Below are 26865 nucleotides of genomic sequence, written 5' to 3'. Positions count from 1 at the left end.
GACACCCTGGTACCCCTCAATTAAAGACGAGGCAAACAGCACTCCAAGAAGGGCAACTGGTTAACTCCCGCCCTCCACTAGTCCAGATGCACCTGCAGACGTCTTGAGAAGAGATGGAGAAACAACAATACACCTGAAACTCACACAACCTTCAAATTCACTATCAAAGCACACCACACAGAGGAAGAGGAAATCTCCTGGATTGATAGGTTTTGTGCAGGTAGGTGTCCGTTCCTGCACAACATCAATCAACTCTGCAACACCATAGCGCGAGGGGGCCTGCTTTGGCGCCTGGCAGCCATTGTGCGTCAATATAGGGGGAAAATACAGACAGTTTAAAGCCGCCGGTGCGTCATTGTCTTGACGTACTTGCAGCATTAATTTTGCACCACGTTGCGCCGTATTTACAAAGTGACGCATTCAGGCATATGCGTGACCTTGTGAAGCCCTGTGCCCATTATACCTGTGTCAGGCATGATGTATGCAGAGAGGGCGTACCCATGCAATCAAGCTTCATAGAAGTGGCACAGTGTAATCCATCAGATTTCACTGCAACACTTCTTTGACGCCACTACGTCAGAACCTGATGCCTGCCTCGCAGCTGGTGTAAGGATGACTCAGTGCCACAGGGATAGGCCCAATGATTTGCTAGAGTTGCGATATGCTTGTGACAACACTGCGGCAATGTGTGAGTTTAGCACTGACAGATACGTCAGTATTCCAGACGTATCTGTTATTAATTGCGATGTGGAGTGAAGTACAGTAAATACAGTGCATCCATGGTGTCGCAAGAAGAACACAGTGAAAAGTGTTGCAACGCTGTTTTGTCACAGCGCTGCAACACTTTTCATGGATGAGGCCCAGGAATGCGCTCTATCCTATTGATATTGCTCATTCCTGCCCTTTTTTTTGTCGCAAGGCAGCACAGCAACATTTCTTGCAGCGCTGTCCAGCACCTTCTCCTTCTGAAATGAGGCTCCAAGTGTTTGCACCAATTTTAAGACCAGCTATTTTCTGGTCTAACTGGAGTTAGAGGCAGTTTTTGGGGTTTTGCACCATACAAGGAATTCCTTGTAAATATCACAAAGTGGGGTTAGCAGCAGATTTTGCATGGGAACGCCTACTTTGCATCTCATTCTCGTTAACTCCCGCTAACAGAAGTGTCGATCTTAAAAATTCACGTTTACGCCAAATAATGTGCCGCTAACTGCAGTTAGCGGCAACTTGTAAGCAGGGCGATAAAAAAAAGCTGTCGTAACATCAAAAAATTGATGCTACGGTGACGTTAAGTCCTTGTACATATACCCTTTTGGAGTATATGCACAAGAACTGGCGCTAAGTAGGGTTAGCGGTAGTTAGCGGCAGTAATCTTAACACAGCCCAACACCGAAAACTATCGCCCTGTTAGTGATGTATATACAGTACGTCTCTACATAGATGTAGTTTCAGGTAGCCGCGATGAAGACTGTCGTTAACATTAGTGTGAAGGCAATACAAATTCTGATATTAGCAGGCGAAAACTGACAAAAGGCCAATTTGCGGGCAAAAAACTCACGTTAGTAAGCCTAACGTGATGTATTTTGCCTCTAGAGGCAAAAAAAGCCCATAAGTCCACCTCCAATGAAAATGGGAAATAAAACCAATAGTATGCAAAATGGGGCAGCCAGGGCCAAGTCCAGTACAGGTAAACAACCCCCCAACCCCCACAATAGCCAGGAAGACCATCCAGAGTCCCAGGGGAAGAGGAAAATCAGGGCTACATTTATGAAACGAAGCGCGTTGCTGGGCAAAACCAGTGATGCATCACTTTTTATTGCGCACTCTATGTAACACCATGGCATCCAAAACCTTGAAAGCGCAGGCAGTCCCCTGGGGCCCAGAGGCCTCGCTGGGTCTGGGACCCAGAGTGGAAGGCAGATGTGCTGTGGAGTTGCAGGGCCTTGGCGGTAGACATTGAGGGGTCGGCAATCATCCTTACCTGGTGGTGAAGTCAGGCAGGTCGCATGGAGACATGATACTGACCTGTATGAGAAGACCACCAGGCACCTCTTGGAGCTGTGAACGGTAGAGGCGCACCTGCACATCAACGTTGGGAGGTCTAGGTCGCATACCACGCGCCACCACTACTCTGCATCACAGGCCGGAGGATGTAGTGTTGCCCAGACGCTGTGGGAGGTGACATCCCTAAGCTGCATCAAACTTGTGTGACGGGAACGCTGCAACTTCACGCCTAAGGGGGGCCTGGTGCATCGCCTGAATCGGGAGCTTCCCCAGTGGACTTGGCGGGGACTGCTGTACCCAGGCTTGCGAAATCCCACCAGGCTTAGGCTCCTGCTGGCTGAGTCACGGATTTGGACAGAGTGCAGCGCATTGAGCCTTGGTGTCAATGTCCAAGGTGAGGAGAAGGTGGGATGCGTAGCGTAGGAGGCCCGGGGGTGAGTTGGGCCCGGGCCTATTGCCTGTGAGTGACACACACCGTGCTCTGAGCAAACCCTGCACTGTGGCTGACCTACATCACCGAGGGCATCGCACAACACTTGCAGGGGATTCCACTAACTTGCTCAAGTCACTGAGATCGGCCATTGGTGGCAGTGGGTGCCAGGGGCATGGGGGCCGGTTCTGCCCAAGGCCCTTGGGTATGCAGCTTGATCACCGTTAATCACTGGGGAACTGGGAACACTGAATCTGGTCACCACTGTCAGATCAGAGGAGGCAATCGGGTGGTGCTGCCTTTCTTTGACACCTGTTAGTTTGCTTTTGGGTCTACGTGGGACTAACCTTTAGTGGACTTGCTCTTACCACAGCACTGCGCTGTCTGGTTGCTGCTTCTGCTGTCCCCATCTGCTGCTACCGGTTCCTCTAACACGGATGTCAGGTGTTCGAGTCCCTCCTCCAGCCGCAGGATCGTGCCTGCTCCTCATCCCTGGTGGTCCAGTGGTAGAGCGTCACTGCTCTGCAGCTACACTGCCCTCCTGTGCATCTCTTCTGCTGTTCCTGTTCATCTTTCTGCTCTTCTCCGTTGCTTTCCTACATTCTTCTTTTTTTAATCTTTGCTTTGTTTGGCTTTGTCTTTCCTGTGCTTTTTTGCAGTTAATTTTTCCTAATCCTCTCGCTTGTTGTCACTGCGATTCCCCGCTTCCCCGCCCCCTCCAGTGTCCTTTCCCGCATTTCCCACCTCCCAGCTGTTTAGCCCCTCTGCAGCACTACTTAATGGCGGATGCTGTGCAGCCATGCACTGCGGCCATGCCACTGGTGAGCTGAAGGGAAGCCAAAGGCAAGCCAATCTGCATCTCTCCACCCCTCTGCTGAGCCCAGCACTAGGGACCCTGCCTCTCGGACACTCCACCGCTACAATGCCAGCACCCTCCTCTCCCTCAACCTGGATGCCACTCCGCCTGCCATCTAGCATCACCAAAGAATACCCCTGCACACTGTTTCTGCTGAAACTGTAAAGGCAGCTCCTGCCAACTCAGCCCACCAGCACCTCTTGCCGCACAGCTGACCAACAGCACACCCGACCAGCTCAACTGCATTCTCCTTAACGTGCGGTCCCTCCACAAATAGGCCACAGACACCTGGGACCTCCTCATTGTCACCTCTTCAGCCATCGCCTTCTTAATAGAAACCTTGAGCAACCTCTGCTCTGGACCAGACATCGTCATCCCTGAAGGCTACAAAGTCAGCCGCAAGGACCACCGCGACTGTCTAGGAGGAGGCATTGACATTGTCTACAAAAGCTCACCCCGACTGATCACGCACTCTAATGACTCAACGGTGACCATGGGACCCCTCAACTTCCAGATCTGGACCAACCCCAACGCCACCCTCCATGCACCCTCGTCTACAACTCCTGGGACATGAACCAATATTCAACAATGCCATTATAGACCTTATTGCACCCCACGCTTTCCCATCCACTGGCTAAATCCTACTAGGAGACCGCAAGTTTAACCTTGATAACTCCAGTGAGCAGAACACCACCCCCCTCCTGGGGAACCTCGCCAACATCGGACTCGAGCAGCTCATCACCACACCAACCCACATAGCCGAACACACGCTCGAGCACGTCTTCTCCGCCAGCAAGAACTTCAACTGCAGACACACCACCAAACTCTCCTGGACCGACCATCATTGTATACATCTCGCCTTCACCATGCCCACCAAACACCACCGCCATCATCGCACCCCACCCGTCACAGCTGGATCTAGGACACCAATAACTTCTTGTCAACTCCCCCAGGACCACCACTCCGCCAACACTTACAAACGGCTACACCGCAGCGTACAACATACACAGATGGATCACCGTCTGCATCAACCCACTGGTACCCCTCAAGCAAAGACTAGGCAAACAGCACTCCAAGAAGGCCAACTGGTTAACTCCTCACCTCCAGTAGTCCAGATGCACCTGCAGACGTCTCAAGAAGAAATGGACCCACAACAATACTCCTAAAACTCACACAACCTTCCAATCTACCGTCAACGCACAGCACACAGAAGAAGAAGAAATCCCCTGGATTGATAGGTTTTGTGGAGGTAGGTGTCCCTTCCTGCGCAACATCAATCAACTCCGCAACACAGTAGAGCAAGGGTGCTTGCATTGGAGCATGTCAGCCATTGTGCGCCAATGTGTGGGAAAAATACAAGGGGACGCATTCATGAGCCCCTTCCCGCAGTTTAAAGCTGCCTGTGCGTCATTTTTAGGTTTTGTGCAGGTAGGTGTCCGTTCCTGTACAACATCAATCAACTCTGCAACACCATAGCGCGAGGGGGGCTTGTTTTGGCGCCTGGCAGCCATTGTGCGTCAATATAGGGGGAAAATACAGACAGTTTAAAGCCGCCGGTACGTAATTTTCTTGACGTACTTGCAGCATTAATTTTGTACCACGTTGCGCCGTATTTACAAAGTGACGCATTCAGGCATATGCGTGACCTTGTGAAGCCCTGTGCCCATTATACCTGCGCCAGGCATGATGTATGCAAGGTGGGCGTACCCACGCAACCAAGCCTCATAGGATTGGCATAGTGTAATCCATCAGTTTTCACTGCGACATTTCTATGACGCCACTGCATCAGAACCTTATGCCTGCCTCACAGCTGACGTAAGAGCCACGCAATGCCACAGGGATAGGCTGGCCCCATGCATTGCTGGAGTTGCATCATGCTTGTGACACAACTGCAGCAAAGAGTGACTTTAGCGCTGACAGATACGTCAGGATTCCTAATGTATCGGTCATTAATTGCATTGTGGAGTGAAGTACACTGAATACAGCGCATCCATGGTGTCGCAAGAAGAGCGCAGTGAAAAGTGTTGCAACGCTGTTTTGTCGCTGCGCTGCAACACTTTTCATGGCCAAGGAATGCGCCCTATCTTATTGTTAGAGCACATTCCTGCCCTTTAGTTTTGTCGCAGGGCAGGGCAGCGCAGCAACATTCCTGGCGGTGCTGTCCAGCCCCAAAACCTTCTGAAAGGAGGACCCAAATGTTTGCACCAATTTTAAGACCAGCTATTTTCTGGTCTTAAAAAAGTTTTTGTACAGGAACACCCACTTTGAATATCATTTTCCTTAACTTCCTAACAGAAGTGGCGATCTTAAAAATTCACGTTTACACCAGAAGTGTGGCATGAACTGCAGTTAGCGGCAACTTGTAAATACGGCGATAAAAAAAAGTGGCCGTAACGTCAAAAGACTGACGCTACCGCAGTTAAGTCCTTATAAGTGGCGGCTCCTCGAGGCAGTGCTGCGGGCGGTGAGGCGGGGCAGAGGAGGGCCAGCGTGGGGGGTAGTAAACTCTGGCATATGGCCGAACGGAGTTAAGTAAATAAATAAAACAAATTACATTGCTCGCGCTGCATCTCTGATTGGCCTACCAGCGCACGCAATGTAATTAGTTGTATTTATGTATTTACTTAACTCCATTCGGCCGTATGCCGGAGTTTACAACACCCCCACCCTGCCCCTCCCCACCCCGCCCCACTGCCCCGCAGCCCTTCCTCAAGGAGCCGCCACTGATCCTTGTACATATGCCGCTTAGGGGCATATGTACAAGGATGTAGCTGAGAGGGAGGCATTAGCCGTCATGGCTTGCACCTCACTCCCCCACTTCAGAAAAGCGTGGCTGCACCATATTTACAAGAATATGGTGCAGCCTTGCATTTTCCCTATTCTGGTGCTACAATTAGCAGTGTAGCGCCAACGCAGGCACCCTTGCACTATAGTGCAAGGGTGTCTGCGTGAAGGGAAAGATTGTTTATGTATAGGAAAGGTGTCCCTTCCTGCACATAACCAATCCTGAAATGCCATTTTGTGAGTTCTATGTGTGCTGTTACAAAATGTAATTTTTTTTTTAGAATTGTTTATTTGCAGGAAGGGTCACCTTCCTACACATAAACAATCCAAGGTGTTTCGCTTTTTCTATGTGTGTTGTACAAGGCAGCACACATGGAAGTAAAAAAATGTAATTTATTTTTAAGGATTGTTTATTTGCAGGAAGGGTCACCTTCCTACACATAAACAATCCAAGGTGTTTCGCTTTTTCTATGTGTGTTGTACAAGGCAGCACACATGGAAGTAAAAAAATGTAATTTATTTTTAAGGATTGTTTATTTGCAGGAAGGGTCACCTTCCTGCACATAAACAATCCACAGCGTTTTGCTTTTTCTATGTGTTCTGCACAAGGCAGCACACATGGAAAAAGCAAAAACGATGCGAAATAAAGCATTTTTCCTTGCTTCACCAGCTTAAGGCCAGGTTTTACCTGGTCTTAATTTTGGCGCTGCCTCTTATTTATGCTGCCCTTGTAATTAGGAGGCAGTGTTGAAAACAATGGGTGTTGCTGTGAAACGCCCACTGCAACACCCACCGCCCACCCCTTTCACACTGAGCAGAGCATGAAAAGGGGCCTTATTAACAGGACAGCGTTAAGCCACATTAGGTGGCTTAACGCTGCCTTGTAAATAAGGCAAAGCTCCTATTGCCACAGAAACATCACAAGAAGTGAGGTTACCATGGCGATAGGGGCTTGTACATATGCCCCTTAGTGTGTGCCCTCACCCCATAGCGATTTAAGGACATTTTAGAATATTTGACAGCGCTTTACTGAAGATCAAAATAACATTTAAAAACGCCAAATGCCCACATTGAGCTAAAAAAAGAAATCACGTGTGAACACTTGTGTGTAATTCTTTAGTTAGTCACTCACTAAACCAGGAATCACTTCTAACCAGACAGCAGCTGTGAATGGCCTTCATGTTGAAAATGTATGTGTTACAAACGTATCTTGGTGCAAGCAGAGTGTTTTCTGTGTTTTTTCAGTTTATTTCCTCTTCTCACCTTACTATGCTGTATAACAGAACTGCCAGTCTTGCTGCTCCTTTTAAAAAAATATTGGTTTCTGTAAGAGAACCCTTCTCCCTCGTTTTCTTGTTGTCAGTCAGACATTGATGTTTTATTTGATAATTTACCTTGCCTGACGCCTATTTCTATGGACTTATTTCTTCATTTAAAGGTGGAAAAATCAAATTGAAGAAGCAGTGAAAGGTGCAATGAGGCCCTCCTGTGGCCGGGAGCAGGAACTGGTCCATTACACGCCTCCTCCTGTCAGGTGAAGTGAACAGTTGTATTCTGTGTATTCGCCAATGGCTTGGCAGAAATTCAGTGCAGTGTCGGGTATTGCCAGAATGTTGAAATGACTAACAAAATGTCTAACATAAGCACACTTATACCCATGAGTGTCAAAATGGTTATTTGAACTTTAGTTTCTACTATGCACGCATCTTGTAGTTGGTGTTTTAAGGAGACCTGATTCATTTTGGAGCAAAATAATAGTTTTGTTTTTTTTACAAAATAAGGGAATGCCAAGACTTTAAAAATGGGTAGTTTCGTAGACAGGAGAGCACAGAATAATGCTAAGTTATCTGGTTGAAATAAATTCTAGACTGAACAATGTTTTAAGGATCACGAGTTACGTGCACTGTCTCACATTGTTTAGGTACTTCAACCGGTGCCCTAGAAAAATCAGCAAAAATCTAATTGCGGAACTATGCTATTTTAGAGGTTTGGGGCCAGATGTACGACCATTCACTTTTGCGAGTCGCAAATTGCGTTGAATTGCGACTCACAAAAGTGAATGTACAACAGTGTCTCAGACACTGTTTGCGATTCCCAATGGGGTTGCAAATGGCATGCCTCGTTAATATTCATGAGGCAAGCGCAATTTGCGTCCCCATTGGGAATGGCTTACACTCCCAGGGATGGTGGCCTGTTGGGTCAGCAGACCACCATGTCTGGGACTGCTTTGCAAATAAATCAGTTTTTTCTCTTTTTTAAATGCAGCCCGTTTTCCATAAAGGAAAACGGGATGCATTTAAAAAAGAAAAATGAAACTTTTCAGTTTCGTTTTTTAAGGGCAGGCAGGGGTCCCTGGGACCACTGCCTGTTCTTAAAAAGTATTTTCTTACACACTCACAGAGTGGTTCACCTACAATGGTACATGGCAGTGAGTCTCAGTATTAGGAAGGGACGCACCTTCCTAATAGTGAGAGTCGTAAACGCTATTTTGCGAGTCAGTGACTCGCAAAATAGCGTTTGTACATGCCATGACCCTTTTTTGCAGTCTCAAGCGGGCCAATCTCCCGTTCACGAGCGCAAAAAAGGGTCGTACATCTGGCCCTTGGATGCTTCACTTACGCTGACTCAGTGCTTTCGGCCTACACTAATAAGTGGGGAAAAAAATATTCCTACATGATCATATTGCTGGTCTCTCTATCATTTAAGGCCTTATTACGAGTTTGGCGGTCCTCCTGAGGCACTGCTCGCAGGAGAACAGCCAAAGCTGTGGTGCGCCTGCCTGCTGGATTACAATTGTAATCAATGGCGGCCGGCGCTGCGGTGTTCTCCTGTCGGTGGGCTGTTATGATCATGGGAGAGCATAACATACAGCCCGCCACCTTGACAGCGCCTGCATGCTTGCCATACCATACAGGGACAGGGATGCAATTCTCGGGGGGACACAACATGCGCCCCCCTGCATGCCCCCCCAGAGGCAGCATGGGGACTCTGTTAGGGCCCCCTTTCCATGATAGGCTCATCGCCTTAAAAAGGGTGGTGAATAGGCAACTCAGAATATGCCGGTGGTGCTGCAGCATATTCCAGCTCCTGACCGCTACACGACAGCCGCGGGATCCTGAATTCCCAGGCGGATATATCGGTCCTGTGGCGCTACTACCTCCACACTCATAATACTGTGGGCGGGCCCGCAGTGTGGTGGTGGTCGGACCACCACCGTGAGTGCGGCTGTCCTATGGACCCCAGTACTCGTAATAAGGCCCTTGGTGTTATTTACATCAACGTACGCCTAGTCACCACTATAGTGATTGCGATTCGTAACATCATGGGAGTCTATTCTGTGTGTGTCCTGCTTTTGCTTTATTGCTAAAGCTTTCACCTGCCTGGGTGACACACTTTTGAAAGAGAGGAGCCCATAGGCTTTCTAAACCCATGCAACTGTCTTAGGCTTTAACTGAAATCATAGTTTATGAATGAGAGGTCACTGCTTCGTAATGGACAGAAGGCGAGAAGACAGTAGATTATCAGGTAACTTTGAAATTAGGGTTAATATCCTATCTATTCTCCTAGAACAGACTGTCGGTATATGGGAGATTTATGTATTACAAGATGAATGTATAAGGTGCGTTACATGCTGGCCTTGTGCATCTATTTTAGCCACAATATTTATTTATTTGGGAATTTTATAAAGCGTTGTATGTCTTCTGTCAGTTGCTTTAAAGTGTTGAAAGTCTTCTTGACACAATCCTCTTTTAGGGTAGTTTTTATCAGATAAGTGAGCTATAACCGTGTCCGATATTCTTTAGTTGTGACTTGTTTACTACAAAAGCAGGTAATGGTATAAAAGGTTTTCAGATGTTTTTGAAACAGCATGTGGTTTGATTCAGTTCTCAGATTTGAGTTTAGGGTATTCCAAATCTTAAGGACTTGAATCTGCCTCTCTGTTTGAGTAATTTGAGGTGATGAGGTGGGCATTGCTCCTTACCCACATTCATTTTGACACTCTAGATTCTGATGGATGATTCTAACTGCTTGCCTTTTGAATGCCCGCAGGTATCAGTCTGAATCTAGAAACGTTTTTAGCAATTGCTCCGATGCGGCGATAGGTGGCGCCATCAGACTTTGCCTGAGCTTTGTTGCTCCTGCACAATTGTTGGCAGGAAGCCATATATGTGAAGAAGTCTTGCTCATTAACATCGACTCCTTTATTTCCTCATTCTTTGAAGGTGATCCAGAACTTCACTAGTGAACTTCGTCAGTGTCTTACCTACTTTTAAAAACTAATTATTTTAAAGATGTTTTGCAAGGGATCTAGGGCTGCATGTTTCAATCAGTCCCGCGCCTACAGAAAGCAAATTGTCTGGCACAGACCCACATGACATCTGTTCTCAGTGTCTTGGATGTAGGCAAGATTCAAAGTTATTGAACAAATGCTCTCTTATGAGTCTGTAGGCCTTTAGAGAGCGTATGACAACATTGTATGGCACAGAGCCCAAAAAATTGTACTGCTTGTACTGCTATAAGTCGAGTTCTCCATCCTCTGGTAAGTCTAGTGCAAGGCTGTTAGAAATCTCATTGTAAACACAAGAACACAAGAAGTGCAGATAGTAGGCCTCCCCACATTCCTCATGGCAGACTTCAGCCCTGTTCCACAGATAGAGCCCATGCGCTCAGAAATTTTCTGACAATCCTAGTCTCCGCAGCAGGTGGAAGCCTTTTAGGAGGGAGATGCTGTGAGAAAGTGGCTCTGTATATTCTGTTCTCAAATAGGTACAGTGTGCACAGAGTCCACAATCCCCAGAGGTTTTGCAGAGGCTAAAGTTAGATATAACCTTACTCTCTAAAGTGGTAGCTTGGTCGAGCAGTAAGGCAGTATCAGAGGACAGTGTAAAGCATTTGTCGTACACTCCTAGTCAGCAAATGGTCTCACACACTCAAGAACTGAACTCTAGGTCAATGGTTTGTATTAAAAAAATTGTTGTTTTATGTTAGAACCAACAATAGGTATCACAATATACTTTCTCAGAATGAGATGCTTTAGTTAAATACTTTGGCTTTGCAATAGGCAATTGACTTGTGCAGGTAATAGTTACAGTTTGTTGCAATAGGCAACACAATTTTAAACACAATAATACATTGAGCTCAATGGGAATTTTAAGTTATATGCAAATGATTACTTTCAAGATGACTTTTCTAACTCCAGGACTGGATCCTAGATTCAGTCCTGGGACAGTTCTTGGAAACAAGTGAGTAAATTCGTTTTAGTTACTGCTGTGATTTTTAAGCAATATTTTGCTATTTTAAAAGTTGACACTTAAAAACTTTTTCTGATCAAATTACCAATGTTATCCTATGGAAGGAAATTCACTTAGCAGGTAAGTGGGGTTATGGTTACTTTTTCTAGGTCAGTGTTGGATCCTAGATCCAGCACTAGTGTACCACCTGTAAGCAGTTGAGAAACTGCGTTTAAGTTATACAGGCGATTTTTAAGGAATATTCATAAGTTTACAAAATCGACACTTAGAAGAAATTTCATAGAAAAACAGTCAATGGTTCCCTATGGAAGAAAATTCAAGTTACAGGTAAAGTATGTTCTCGTTAGTTTTGTAATCCAGTGCGGGGCTCCTAGGCTCAGTATTGGAACATCTATCTACAACAGGTAAGTAATTACGTTTTCACAGTTGGTACGATTTTTAAAGAATATTTGTAGTTTGCAAAAATCGACAAAAGAAATTTCACAGAAAAACAGTCAATGATTTCCTACGGGAGAAAATTAAGTTAGAGGTAAGTACGGTTGTGAGTACTTTTCAGGGTCAGTGCTGGGCACCAAGATCCAGCACTGGTATCTCTCCTAATAGAAGGTGAGTATTTCCGTTTTCGTTACTCGGTTGATTTTAGGTGAATATTTTAAAGTTTAGAAACTCCACACTTAGAAGAAATTTCAGAGAAAACCAGTCAATGTTACCCTATGGAAGAAAAGTGAGTTATCGGCCTTTGGGTAAGTACTCGACTGGCAGAGTTAAGGTTCTGGGCACAGACTCAGTGGTCTCCCAGGGTTAGGTAAGTACAGTTGTTACACCCTCAGAAGCACAGGGGCAGCCGGGTGCAGAGTGAGTTAGGCCCAATGTTATCCTATGGGAGGCAGGGGGGCCTTGGTTGGTGGCTGCTGACTAGCAGGCCACGTGGCTATGGGAGCTGGGCTCCTGGTCACTTGCTCAGGGCAAATGGGGAAGTAGGTAGGGGTAGAAGTTACACTGCCAGGGCCACTCGGACAGCTGGGTGCAGGGTGCTTTTGAGCCTTCTGGCGCTCAATGGATTTCAGTGGGAAAGCGCCAGGTTGAACAATGGCTGCAAGCTCGGGGAGGAAGACTCTTCAGGTGCCACCACCACTTCGAGAGGTAAGTCGGGTAGTTGGAGGATGGGTAGGTACCCAGGAGTTGGACACAGGGGGCCTCAGGGCACCGGGTGCAGGGGTGCCTTTTGATGTCGGGAAATAAATCTTGCCCTCTGTTGAGCGCGGTTGGGGGGGTATCTGGTTCTGAGGCTGCAGGCGTTGTCAGGAGCGTCCTTTGGCGCCAGATTCGGGCTCACAGTCGCCGGGGGGACGTCCTCAGGGTCTTTGTTCACTCCGGCACAGGCCAGGCTTGGTGGATGCAGAGTGTTCCGGGCTGATGCCAGGGGTTAGCAATTTGCTTTGAGCAGAGCCACTGCTCGTGGGAGTCCCAGTCTTGGTAGAGTCTCAAGGTGGTCAGGTCCTCCGGGGTTTTTGATGTTGCTGACCACTGAAGGCGCCGGAGTTCCACAGGAGCAGGTTCAAGGATCAACAGGACGGTGGTGCTGGGGCCAAGTCAGTTGATGTTGTCCTTTTGTTAGCAGCTGCGCGGCGCGTCTTCTGGTTTCTTGATCTTCTTGCTTGTTGTTTAATCGTGATCTGAGGAAGGAAGGTTCAGGGTGCCCCTAAATACTAAATTTAGGGGTGTTACAGGTAGGGAAAGGGCAGGGACCACTGGGTCCCTGCCCTGGGGTGGGTACACCCCCTATCCTGCCAATCTCCTGTGGGAGGGGGCAGTGGCATAGTCCTGATTGGGCAGGGCTCCCCATCTTCAAGATGGCAAGTGGATGTGCTTCACCTCGCCTCCCCCACCTGAGGGGTAGGGTTGGCAGAGGCTGGCACACCCCCTGTCCTTCCTTGGGGTTTCTGGCCAGTCTTCCCGCCAGAGAGGGGGTTGAGAACCGGTAGGGGCCAGTTGCTGGGTACAGCAAGTGGCCTGGAGAAGCTCACAAAGGCAGAATGCCTTTGAAGCTTCCCCTGCCCATCCTGGGGGAGGAGACTTTGCACCTCACCCAGGATGTGCATTGTTGCAGCCCCAGGAGAGCAGATGGCCCTCTACCCAGCGGTCCAGCAACCTGTCTGCTGTGTGGCAGCCTAGGCAGCCCCTCAGACAAGATGTGGATTGTAGGTTAGGTTCAGGGGGCATCTCTAAGATGCCCTCTGTCGTGCATCTTACAGTAAATCCCACACTGGCATCAGTGTGGGTTTACTGTGCTGAGAAGTTTGGAACCAAACTTCTCAGTCTTCAGTGTAGCCATCATGGTGCTGTGGAGCTCATATTGACGACCTCCCAGCACCATATACTATTAATGGCAGCACTGCACTTACAGTTCCCAGAAATGGACCTGGGTACTGTAGCGGCACAGGGCTCATGCACCTGTGCCCACACCTCTGGCATAGGGCACCCAGCTAGAGGGGTGACTGAGGTAGGCCAGGGCAGTGTGTGTTGTGGGCATGGCACAGAGGGATGTGTGCCATGTCGACTCTTTGTTTTCTTCTGCACCCAGACACTCAGCCTGCAAAGGCAGTGTGTGTGTGTGTCAGGGTACAGGGCCTCTAAGGGTGGCACAATAAGTGCTGCTGCCCTTAGGGGCCTTCTCTGGTCACAAGGCCCTGGGCACCTAGGGTACCAATTACCAGGGGCTGACAGGTGAGCAGAGATGCCAATTGGGTTTTGGCTGTTAGGCAGTTTTTAGGGAAGGAACACAGGCCCTGGGCACCTGATTTGCTGGAGCCCAGGGCACAACAAGGAAAAGTGCATCAGTTATCAGGCAACAAAGGGGGGGGGGGTTACTGCAACAGAAACCTACATTCTTACAGATGCTGCAGCCTCTCTGGAGAATTCAAGATTCTCCTGGAGTACTCTTTGGCCCCTGAATCTGCAGGGAAGCAAGTCAGACCTCTGCTTAAAGCCCCTGCTCCAGCACCAATTAACCCCATTAGACCTCTGTATGTGCCCTCACCAGCGCTGAACCACACCTTCACTTAATTGCTGGAGGCCAGCGCCTGCCCCCTCCCCGGCTCCAGCTTCATTGTCACAAATTCTATGTCCAACCATGACACTGACCTCTGGTATGCAACTGAACTCAGCTAGATCTCAGCCAATGTCTCTTTATGAGCTTACCAAGGCATTGGCAGTTAAGTTAGAAGACCGTCTTCGGAAGTGCATTCGTCTTGGCATCTGTATTTCTGAGATTTGAGACATTATTTAGCCAAATATAGATGGCATAGGGGACCCTCAGGATGTTCCACATGATGGAGATGATGAGGCAGACTGTTTGTTTCCTTCTAACTGTACTTATGATGGACTATACATAGATTTCCAAAATGCTTGTTGGCTCTTTTGCTGTGGTGGGAGGTATTATTGCAAGGAAGATTCACAACTTGGAGAAGTGAAATACTTTATTTTGTGAGCAGCCTGAAGTATAGATTGCAGCAGGCAAAATCACCAATGTTCCTTTCCACCATTACCCCATCGTTGTCTCTTCAGTGTTCTGTGCATAATCACAAAACCCTCACTACATTGCAGGTTCCACGCATTGATGACCTTACCAACAAGTCCACAACACATCCCCCTCTTTATTATAAAAAACAAAGACATATATAAAAAAACACATCAAAATTGATTAACTTCAAGTTGGAAACGAAAACACACACATCAAAGATAATAACACTACAACCTAAATAAAAATAGGAAAAACCAAAATAAATCACAAAATGCAATATATATATTACCATGTGCATAATCTTCTAAACATTTTGAAAGATTCCTAATTATTTAGTCAACATCATGTCCACCATCATGTGTATTCATGTTCTCATTACTAGTCCTAGAAGTGACTCCAGACTTCTCAGCACTCCCACCAGTAGCTTCTTCCAACACTACTTCCCTCTCTTCAGTCATCACACCCTCACTGCTCACCTCCAAAATATCCGAACCTGCAGGTACCTCGTGTTCCCTTTCATTGCCGATCATCTTTCCATCATCTCAAAATCCTCCAACAAGTCAGCATCAAAGTTATGTGACTCCACATGAACACTCTTCCATATCTCATTTGGGTCCACAGCCACTCGATTAAGATTCCATACTTTACCATTAGGCAACCACACTCAATTACACACTACTTCAAAAACGCCCTCCAGTTCATAAACCGACAATCCCCTTTAGGTACAAAACCTGGTTTCTTAATCAGAACCCAGTCACCCACTTTAACCTTCACCCATTTTTAACCTCTCAGTATCTTAATACAACTTACTTTTATCATGACTCTCTCTTATTTTTCCCCACACTCCTTCAACAGACCACTATTCCACACCTATATGAAATACCCATCCAGGTGTAAACTTGGTCCTAGGACTCCTACCTCTCATCATAAATTGAGATACTCAGGTCGATCGATTATTAGTAACTCTGCAAGCCCAAACCATTTTACCCAGGTGAGTAATCCCATCCTCATTACTTGCCATAGCTAACTGTATGATATCTTTGATCACACAGTTAAATCTGTCTACCATACCATTGCCACTGGAATTGTTTAGTGCAGTGGTCTTATGTTTCACACCAGTGCTTTCAAAATAAAGCTTAGTTTTATTGGAGACAATTTCATCCCATTGCCACTGAAAATGGTGGCAAAAATGCCTTCCGATGTAAAAATATGATCCAGGAATTCACAAACTGCATCCGTATCTGCCTTTTTTACCACCTTCACGGAAGGCCATCGGGAAAAGAAGTCAATTAAAACCAACACATACTTCTGAGGATTCTCAGAAGGGTCCTACAATGCCACTGATTCCCACAGATGCTCTGGAATCAAACATATACTCATAGGTGGTGTTAAAGTCTGTAAAGATGTAAGAGCCAAAACACAATTGGAGCACTCTCTTACATATCTTTCCACCACAAGATCCATACCTGGTCACCAAAACATCTTCTTCACAAAAGACTTGTTCTAGTAATTCCAGAATGCTCCTCATGCTCCAAACTGATAACCAAGCTTGTAATGGAGTTTCATGTTCTCTCAAAATTGTCCCACTTTCAACAGTCAAGTCAGACCTTATCTCCCAGAATGGTTTCAGAGATTGATCTATACCATCTTTCCTTGGCCAACCATCACACAAGTAAGTCATATCTGCATGTAAAAAGTTATCCTTCTTATATTTCCCACTCCATTATTATCTGACAGCAGGCATGCCACTATCAGGCACTTTGAAAATTCTACTGTAAAACCCTTGGATTCCAGAATTTGTAATGCCTCCATCAACCTGTTATCTTATTCTTACCTGGTTGGACCAAAAACAGAAATATAATCTTAGAAAACCTTTACACCTTTTCCTTCCCAAAAAATGAAACATTAATCATTGAAAGACTGCAGCCGCTAATGCTTGGCAAAATGGCATTCGCTTAACTTGGAAACACCCATCAGGGGTAACAAAAGATGTACATTTCTGAAATCCTGAGCTAAAGAAATTTGGTGGCCCGCTGACAATAGGTCAATGGTGGAAAACCACTTGGCACCTCTGACACAAGTTACCATTTCATTAATTCTTGGCGGAATTGATCCACACTTATATTGTTGTTCAGATGGCATAACTCAACACACAACAAATTTTGACATTGCTTGGTCTAGCCACCACTAATGGGGTAACCCAATCAGAGGCTTCTATTGGTTCAATGACCCCAAAGAAACCAGCTTCTCCAGCTCTTCAGAGACTTCATCCCTAACCATGAAAGGATTGTTCCTTACCTTGTGGACCTTAGGTCTAGCATCATCCTTCAAAAAAATTCTACTCTCAAATCCTTTTAAATGCCCCAACCTTCCACTAAAAACCTTTGGAAATCATTTGAGCATATTATTGACCATGTGCACTCCTTTATCAATCACCAACACGTGCTCTTTGCTATTAGGATCAAGCACAATGTGAACATTTCCATGGTCAAACTAACCTAACACAGGCGGTCCTTTCATAGCAACATACAATTTGCCACGGTCCGCCTATTCTTGTGGTGGAAGTGGTGTAATTTGCAAGTTTGCAATTAAAAGTCTAAAATTGAGCATTCTCCCGATATGCGGTGAATCCTTTTGGATACTTTGGTGGTTGAATTATTACACGAGGGCCAGTCCAACCTCGACACCCACTGTCTAATAGAGCGCGCTTCCACAGACTAACTGATGTCATTTGAGATGTCATCTGTGATGTCATCAGCGATGTCACTGACCATGTCTTGAATGATGCAATATGTGACATCATCAGCAGTGCATTGCGGGCGCGCGAGTTATAGTTAGCAGAACTAACTATAACAGAGGAATTTCTATGGTTTTGTACAAGTGAAATGGCCAGCTAACTATAACACCCCTGAAACCTATGTTTTTTTTTCTGTGAATTTCTAAGGTTTTTTAAATGCTAATTTCTAACTATAACGTCTCTGAAACCTATGGTTTTTTTCAGTGAATTTCAAAGCTTTTTTAAATGCTGATTTCTAACTATAACGTCTCTGAATCCTGTGGTTTTTTTCAGTGAACTTCAAAGGTTTTATAAATGCTAATTTTTAATTGTGATAGTAGTTATAGCTATTTTTTGTACTGATTTTCTACCGTTTTTTAACTGTTTATTTATAAATATTTTATTCATTAAATAACATATATTTTTCTGAAAATTGCACAATTTTTTTTTTTAAATCAAACTGAAATATTGATTAATTTTTTTGTTTTCATTTTTTTATTTTGATGTATTTATATTATTTTCTTTGAAAAAAATGATTTTTCCCTTTTTTTTTAGAGTCGCACACTCAAAGCGTACACATCACGGTGGGTGCGCGGATTCTAGCCGCCATTTTAGAAAAGTCGTGAAGGATCCGCGTACGGTGTGCTACGGCTGCATGTTTTTCAGCTACATCATACGTGATGTGCGCGATTGGTATGCGACCAGTCTGTGACTCCTGCTCCCGCGCATTCGCGACACATGCGTATTACGGTACGAGATGCTTGCGTGGTGGCGGGTTCCGCGTGACGTCATATACGTGTTGGGGCGCGCTGGGGGCGCGACTCCCGCAAAAAAATGTTATGTTGCAAAATGATATGTATGTGTCTTTAATATACATATTAGGGCAAGAGATTATCTAAGATATTCATAAAAATAATATATTTGTACTTATAATAAACATATTATTTTTAAATATATTTTTGCGAAGTCGGGTGCATGCATCGTGAGAGCAGAGAACCAGATCAGCAGAGCTGCTGTAGAGCCAGAGAAACCAGGTCAGCAGAGCCATTGTAGAGCCAGAGAACCAGGTCAGCAGAGCTGCTCTAGAGCCTGAGAAGCAGGTCAGCAGAGCTGCTCTAGAACCAGAGACCCAGGTCAGCAGAGCTCCTCTAGAGCCAGAGACCCAGGTCAGCAGAGCTGCTCTAGAGGCCGAGAACCAGGTCAGCAGAGCTGCTGTAGAGCCAGAGAAACAAGGTCAGCAGAGCTGCTTTAGAGGGAGAGAACCAGGTCAGCAGAACTGCTTTAGAGCCAGAGAACCAGGTCAGCAGAGCTGCTCTACAGCCAGAGAACCAGGTCAGCAGAGCTGCTTTGAAGCCATAGAACCAGGTCAGCAGAGCTGCTCTAGAGGCAGAGAACCAGGTCAGCAGAACTGCTTTAGAGCCAGAGAACCAGGTCAGCAGAGCTCTTTAGAGGGAGAGAGCCAGGTCAGTACAGCTGCTTTAGAGCCAGAGAGCTAGGTCAGCAGAGCTGCTCTAGAGCAAGAGAACCAGGTCAGCAGAGCTGCTTTAGAGAGAGAGAATCAGGTCAGCAGAGCTGCTTTAGAGCCAGAGAACCAGGTCAGCAGAGCTGCTCTAGAGCCAAAGAAGCAGGTCAGCAGAGCTGTTCTAGAACCAGAGACCCAGGTCAGCAGAGCTGCTCTAGAGCCAAAGACCCAGGTCAGCAGAGCTGCTCTAGAGGCCGAGAACCAGGTCATCAGAGCTGCTGTAGAGCCAGAGAAACCAGGTCAGCAGAGCTGCTTTAGAGGGGGAGAACCAGGTTAGCAGAACTGCTTTAGAGCCAGAGAACCAGGTCAGCAGAGCTGCTCTAGAGCCAGAGAACCAGGTCAGCAGAGCTGCTTTAGAGCCATAGAACCAGGTCAGCAGAGCTGCTCTAGAGGCAGAGAACCAGGTCAGCAGAACTGCTTTAGAGCCAGAGAACCAGGTCAGCAGAGCTCTTTAGAGGGAGAGAACCAGGTCAGCAGATCTGCTTTAGAGCCAGAGAACCAGTTCAGCATAGCTGCTCTAGAGCCAGAGAACCAGGTCAGCAGAGCTGCTTTAGAGCCATAGAACCAGGTCAGCACAGCTGCTTTAGAGCCAGAGAACCAGGTCAGCAGAGCTGCTCCAGAGCCATAGTACCGGGTCAGCAGAGCTGCTTTAGAGCCAGAGAACCAGGTCAGCAGAGCTGTTGTAGAGCCCGAGAACCAGGTCAGCAGAGCTGCTCTAGAGCCTAAGAACTAGGTCAGCAGAGCTGCTCTAGAGCCAGAGAACCAGGTCAACAGAGATGCTGTAGAGCCAGAGAGACCAGGTCAGCAGAGCTGCTTTTGAGGGAGAGAACCACGTCAGTAGAGCTGCTTTAGAGCCAGAGAACCAGGCCAGCAGAGCTGCTTTAGAGCCAGAGAACCAGGCCAGCAGAGTTGCTTTAAAACCAGAGAACCAGGTCAGCAGAGCTGTTTTAGAGCCAGAGAACCAGGTCAGCAGAGCTGCTCTAGAGCCAGATAACCAGGTCAGCAGAGCTGCTTTAGAGCCAGAGAACCAGGTCAGCAGAGCTGCTCTAGAGCCAGAGAACCAGGTCAGCAGAGCTGCTGTAGAGCCAGAGAAACCTGGTCAGTAGAGCTGCTTTAGAGGGAGAGAACCAGGTCAGCAGAGCTGCTCTAGAGGGAGAGAACCAGGTCAGCAGAGCTGCTCTAGAGCCAGAGAACCATGTCAGCAGAACTGCTTTAGAGCCATAGAACCGGGTCAGCAGAGCTGCTTTAGAGCCAGAGAACCAGGTCAGCAGAGCTGTTGTAGAACCAGAGAACCAGATCAGCAGAGCTGCTCTGTAGCCTAAGAACTAGGTCGGCAGAGGTGCTCTAGAGCCAGAGAACCAGGTCAGCAGACCTGCTGTAGAGCCAGAGAAACCAGGTCTGCAGAGCTGCTTTAGAGGGAGAGAACCAGGTCAGCAGAGCTGATTTAGAGGGAGAGAACCAGCCCAGCAGAGCTGCTTTAGAGCCAGAGAACCAGGCCAGCAGAGCTGCTTTAGAGCCAGAGAACCAGGTCAGCAGAGCTGCTCTAGAGGCAGAGAACCAGGTCAGCAGAGCTACTTTAGTGCCAGAGAACCAGGTCAGCAGAGCTGTTGTAGAACCAGAGAACCAGATCAGCAGAGCCGCTCTGTAGCCTCAGAACTAGGTCAGCAGAAGTGCTCTAGAGCCAGAGAACCAGGTCAGCAGACCTGCTGTAGAGCCAGAGAAACCAGGTCAGCAGAGCTGCTTTAGAGGGAGATAACCAGGTCAGCAGAACTGCTCTAGAGGGAAGGAACCATGTCAGCAGTACTGCTTTAGAGCCATAGAACTAGGTCAGCAGAGCTGCTCTAGAGACAGAGAACCAGGTCAGCAGACCTACTGTAGAGCCAGAGAAACCAGGCCAGCAGAGCTGCTTTAGAGGGAGAGAACCAGGTCAGCAGACCTACTGTAGAGCCAGAGAAACCAGGTCAGCAGAGCTGCTCTAGAGCCGCCAGAGAACCAGGTCAGCAGACCTGCTGTAGAGCCAGAGAACCAGGTCAGCAGAGCTGCTCTAGCTGACACTGACTGACTGATACTGACTGACTGACATTGACTGATTGACACTGACTTACACTGATTGACTAATGCAAAAACAACAGTAGATGGACAGAATGCAGAACAATGGCATACATTCACCCCAGTACAGAGATCTGGGCCTAAATCCATCATTTTTTTGCTCACCATGCTGTTCCAGTTTGAACCCAGCCATATGCAAATCAGTCTTGTCCCTGTGCCTCATGGAAACAGTCCAGCCCGAACTGCCAAGCCAGGTCCTCCCTGGACTGGAAACAAGCATCCAAAGAGCCACCTAATTACAAACAGAATTCCTTTAACTTAAACAAGGGCGAGACCTATTGGATTTTCAATGCTTGTTTACTTTGGTTCCATCAAGAAGGCATTCAGATGTGTCACACATTTGCCATAAATTCTGAATGGTAGTACTCTAGTTGCTCATTAGATCACTGTAATAAAGCAACTGCTCACCAGGGAAGTCTGCTGCTGGTATTCAAAGTGCATGTTTCAGTCTGCATGTCAATGTCAAAATGTGCCCTATTTTTTCTTTCTGCAGCACTAATCATAATTTCTATGGCAAAATGAGCCCCCTCATGTTGTTCCTTTGCAAATTAAATGTTTTAAGTGTTACCACTTTATTCCAATCAAGATGGCTTAAGGTGTGCCATACTTTTGTCATAAGTAAGACTATTAGCGCTCTAGTTGTTCTTTAGAACACTCTGGGACATTCTGTCATTGGGCTATACTTGGGCTACATCTGGGTGATATTTGTGCTACATTTGGGCTCTTTTGTCTCTGGTGGCCATCTTGGGAGACTTATTTGTTATGAAGTTTCCTAATTTCCTCATTTACTACAGTCTCCTCAGTAGGAATACTTTCAATTTTTTACTTTGATTCCATCGAAAAGGCATTCAGATGTGTCACACATTTGCCATAAATTCTGAATGTTAGCACTCTAGTTGCTCATTAGATCACTGCAGTAAAGATACTGCCCACCAGGGAAGTCTGGTGCTGGCATTGAAAGTGTATGTTTCAGTCTGCATGTCAGAATGTTTTAATGAAATAGAAGAGGATTTGAGAAGTCACTCAAAATGTGCCCTAATTCTTCTTTCTGCAGCACTAATCATACTTTCTATGGCAAAATGACCCCCCTCATTTTGTTCCTTTTTAAATTAAATGTTTTAAGAGTTACCACTTTATTCCAATCTAGGTGGCTTCAGGTGTGCCATACGTTTGTCATAAGTAGGACTGTAAGCGCTCTACTTGTTCTTTAGAACACTCTGGGAAGCTGCAGTAGAACACAAAGGAATCAATTGACAGTCTCTGCCCTTGTTGGGTGTACGTTTTACTGAGAATGTCAGACTTCATTCTCACATGACTGAGAAAGATAATGTGAATTTACAGAGAATATGCTCTCAGTTTAGCTTATAGATCACCTTCCAAACCTCTGTGGGAAAAGCATGAGAAAATAGATTTCTCTCAAACATGATTGATGATATCCCAGCAGAAGGCTTTTTCACATGGTAAAATCACCTTAGAACACACAATTCCTAAAATGAGTATGGTATCATCAACAAATGATTTACAATGTAACTAAAGTCTTAAAACCTTCTATTAACTGCAATGGTTTTTAATGAGGTGCTATCATGTATATTGGTCCCAAGATGGCTGCCAACACTTCTTGGATGAAGCGCTGACAGCCAATCAGATCTCATGATGAGATGTGTGGTTAGGCTCAGCTCAGATATATATATGATTTTAATTTTTGATTATCTCAGGAACTACTGAACGGATTTACACCATTTAACTGAAAGGCACGACTCTGAACCAAGGGCTATCGTTTTGCCAAATTTGGTGTAATTCCGTTCAGCAGTTCGGGCTGTGGCTGCGATTAAAGGTTCCTATGGAAAATTGTATGGGGAAAACACGTTTTGGGACCCCTTTTTTCTCGGCCCCCTCTTTACGAATCACCCCGAGACTTTCAGGATAGGAGCGGACCAGAGCGCCCCACCAGTTTTTAAAATTTCGCGAAGATTCGTCAACCGGCGCCCAAGTTATTCCAAATAGAATGCTCCTGATTTCCTATGGATAATAGGTCCTAACTATAACTACCTACTGGCGACCACCAGTAGGTAATATATATCCATGAAACAAAAATTGCCCATGTGAAAACACCAACACACACAGAAGTTTACTCCTTTTATTGATGTGGACTGCAGTTAAAACGTGCTCACTCCTTCAGTAATTATAGCGCCAAACGCGTTTCGGGCAGCACTCTGCCCTTGATCACTGGCAATACATCAAAGTCCTGGCAGCCATAAAGGAACAAAGTTAAATACTGCTTAGACTCATCCCAGTGGGATACGTCCCTCAATGCCTCATGGTCAAAGTAGTTCCTTAAAAGTTCATCACAGTGGATGCTCAAGTGTTTGAATATTTACAATCTCTTACCCCAGTAGGTTACTTTGGGGGGAAAACATCAATTTTACTGGCAATAATCCATCCCACAACATTGGGCCTCCGTGCCCAAGCGGCTCCCGACTTCCAGGCACCGCTGGTACGCTTCCATGCCGCGGGGCGTTTTCGCGGTGAGGCGCACCACTTATAAATCCATCAAACAAAGATTGCCCATGTGAAAACGGCAACACACACAGAAGTTTACTCCTTTTATTGATGTGGGCTGCAGTTAAAACGTGCACACTCCTTCAGTAATTATAGCGCCAAACGCGTTTCGGGCAGCACTCTGCCCTTGATCACTGGCAATACATCAACGTCCTGGCAGTAATAAAGGAACAAAGTTAAATACTGCTTAGACCCGCCACAGTGGGCTACGTGCCTCAATGCCTCATGGTCAAAGTAGTTCCTTAAACAATATTTAGCTTTGTTCCTTTATGGCTGCCAGGACTTTGATGTATTGCCAGTGATAAAAGACAGAGTGCTGCCCGAAACACGTTTGGCACTATAATTACTGAAGGAGTGAGCACTTTTTAACTGTAGCCCACATCACGGATACAGACACGGCTATAGAGGCTATCCACACATTTTCTCTTTGGGGTTCCTTTTGGAGGCCCCAGTGTAGAGGGTGTTAAAAAGTCACATACCCAGAGGTGTCTACCTCCTACTACAGGTAACGGCACAACAGACCCCATAACAAAGTTTTTCCAGGGAAGGGGTTAAAACTCCTGGAGCAGAGGAAAGGGTGGTGTGGCTAATGGAGCTGCCGCTTTCAAGCAGTGACTCTCTCTTTCTTCCCCCATCACAATTATCCTGTCCGGGAAAGAGGGCAGGGGATTCTCTCATGGTGGGAAGCCTCTACTACCACATTTGCTTGGCTAAGAGGTGTATTCGCTGTACTCCCTAATTCCCAAAAATGACAAGACACTCAGGCCTGTACTCGACCTCAGTCTCCTCAACAAATAAATCCTGTTAGAGCACTTCCATATGGTCACACTCCAAGATGTCATCACTCTCCTACAAAAAGGCGACTTCATGAGGTCACTAGACCTGAAGGATTCCTACTTTCACATTCTAATCCTCCCTGTTCACCGCCCATTTGTGGTTTGTGGTTTTCAGTTCAAAGTATTGCCCTTTGGGGTACCCCGGCCCTACCATGGTTGTTACTCATCTTAGGAGGACCTTTGGACAATTGGCCGATCAAGAGCACAAAGAACAGTGTTTGGCACAAACCCAGACCATTATGGACATCTTGCATGCTTCCTGTGAGCAGTTCTCAACTCAGTCCCTGGTAAATAATACACTAGCCAAGTAGGGATCCAAGCTTTCCAGTCACCCCTTTTTCATCCATGTCACCAAATAATGGTTAGGACAAGCATGTGTCTCCTTGAAATGATGGCCTCCTGTATTGCCATAGGCCCCCATGTGAGACTACACATGGGCCCACTGCAAGAGTGCCGAGCTGCACAATGGTCACAAGCGGAGGGTCACAGTGAAGATCTGGTGTTGATTTGGGCCAGCACCCATCGCTCTCTGCTCTCTGCAGTGGTGGAACAGCAATAATCTGTTGAGGACCAGCCCTTTCTCGACCCAGGTCTGCAAGTGACCACAACAACGGACCCTTCCTTCACCAGGTGGAGGGCACATTTACTGGATTTGAGCATCCCAAGATGTGTAGACAACCCAACAACTGGGTTTCCACATCAACTACTTGGAGATTCTGCGCATCCAGTTACCTCTCAAAGCATTTTTCACCCACATTCAATTCAAGGTAGTAATAATCCGCACAAACAACATGACCGCCATGTGTTACCTCCAAAAACAGGGCAGCACACATTCACAACAGCTGCCAACATCAGCACAGGTCATTTGGCACTCCAACTCAGGGTCCATTTAGTGGCTGAAGTGGGCAATGACTTTGCAAACCTGCTCAGCAGGATGTGGCAACAAGTCCACGAGTGGGAACGCCACCGCAAGCCCTATTACTGTACTTCTGTGGTTGGGGATTCCCCATCGTAGACCTCTTTGCCACCACTGAAAACGTCAAATACCCAAACTCTACTTTCAGGTTCCCCACACCCACAGTCCATGGACAATGCACTCATGGATGAACTGGTCAGGAACATTTGCCTACGCTTTCCCGCTTCTCCCACTTCTCCCGTTCAGATTTTGGATGCTTCATCAGTCATCCCTCACTCTCTACCTAGTCCTCTAATGTTGGCCAGGCAACCCTGGCTCACCACCCTTCTAAACCTGTCTCAACCTAGTGCCCTACAAGAAGCTGCCCAAGCGGCTAGACATTCTCACTCAGAACCAGGGCACAGTCTAGCACCCAAATCCCACGCAGCTCACCCTTGCGATTTGGCTTCTGAAGTCCTAGAACTTGGCTACCTCAATCTGCTTCCTGATTGTATGACCATCTTAAAGGAAGTCTGCAGACCCAGAACAGTGGTCTTCTATGGTGCTGAATGGAAAATATGTATCCTCTACTGCCTCCCTAAACACATTCAAGCCAGCAGTACAAGATATAGTCTGCTGTCTGCTTCATCTGCAGATGTCAGGCTGTGCCTACACTTATCCATGACAGCCTACCTTCAAAATAGGGAACACACTTCACTTTTCAAGGTTCCAGTCATCAATGACTTCATCAATAGACTTAAATGAGTAATTCTACTCAGGGTACCCCCACCCCCTGTTTGGAACCTCAACATTGTTCTCACACAACTCTTGGGCCCTCCTTTTGAACCTCTTCATTTGTGCCCCCTGCAGTTCTTTATCTGAAGGTGTTTTTTTTAGTGGCCATAACCTCTCTCAGGTGTGTAAGTGAGCTTCAAGCTCTTACCCTCCTGGAACCTTTCTTTCAGGTGCACAATGATAGGGACAAATAGAAAATGTCTGCCTAAGGTGGTATCTTCTTTCCACCTTAACCAAACCATTGAACTCCTGGTCTTCTTCCCACACAAGACTCCACTACAGAAAGGGCCCTCCACACACTTCATGTCAAGAGGGTCTTAATGTATTTCATTGACAGGACAAAGCTCTTTCCCAAAACACAACAGCTCTTTGTCTCATTCACAAAACCAAACAAAGGCCATACCCTCTCCAAAGCTGGCATAACCAGGTAACTGGTCAAATGCATTCATACTTGTTATGATAAAGCCAAGAGGCATTTGCCTGGCCCACCCAGGCACCACTCTGCCTGCAAAGAAAGGGGCTTTTTG

The 26865-nt window shown here is 46.6% G+C and overlaps 1 pseudogene; it reads left to right on the top strand.

Moving 5' to 3' along the window:
* LOC146772985 (rho guanine nucleotide exchange factor 11-like) overlaps positions 1–26865 on the top strand; it is a 316652-nt pseudogene that overhangs the window by 200607 nt on the left and 89180 nt on the right.

This window comes from Triturus cristatus, chromosome 12, assembly GCF_964204655.1.
Source record: "Triturus cristatus chromosome 12, aTriCri1.1, whole genome shotgun sequence".
NCBI lineage: Eukaryota > Metazoa > Chordata > Amphibia > Caudata > Salamandridae > Triturus > Triturus cristatus.
Note: the sequence above shows the minus strand (reverse complement) of the source record. Positions and strands in the feature narration are given on the sequence as shown.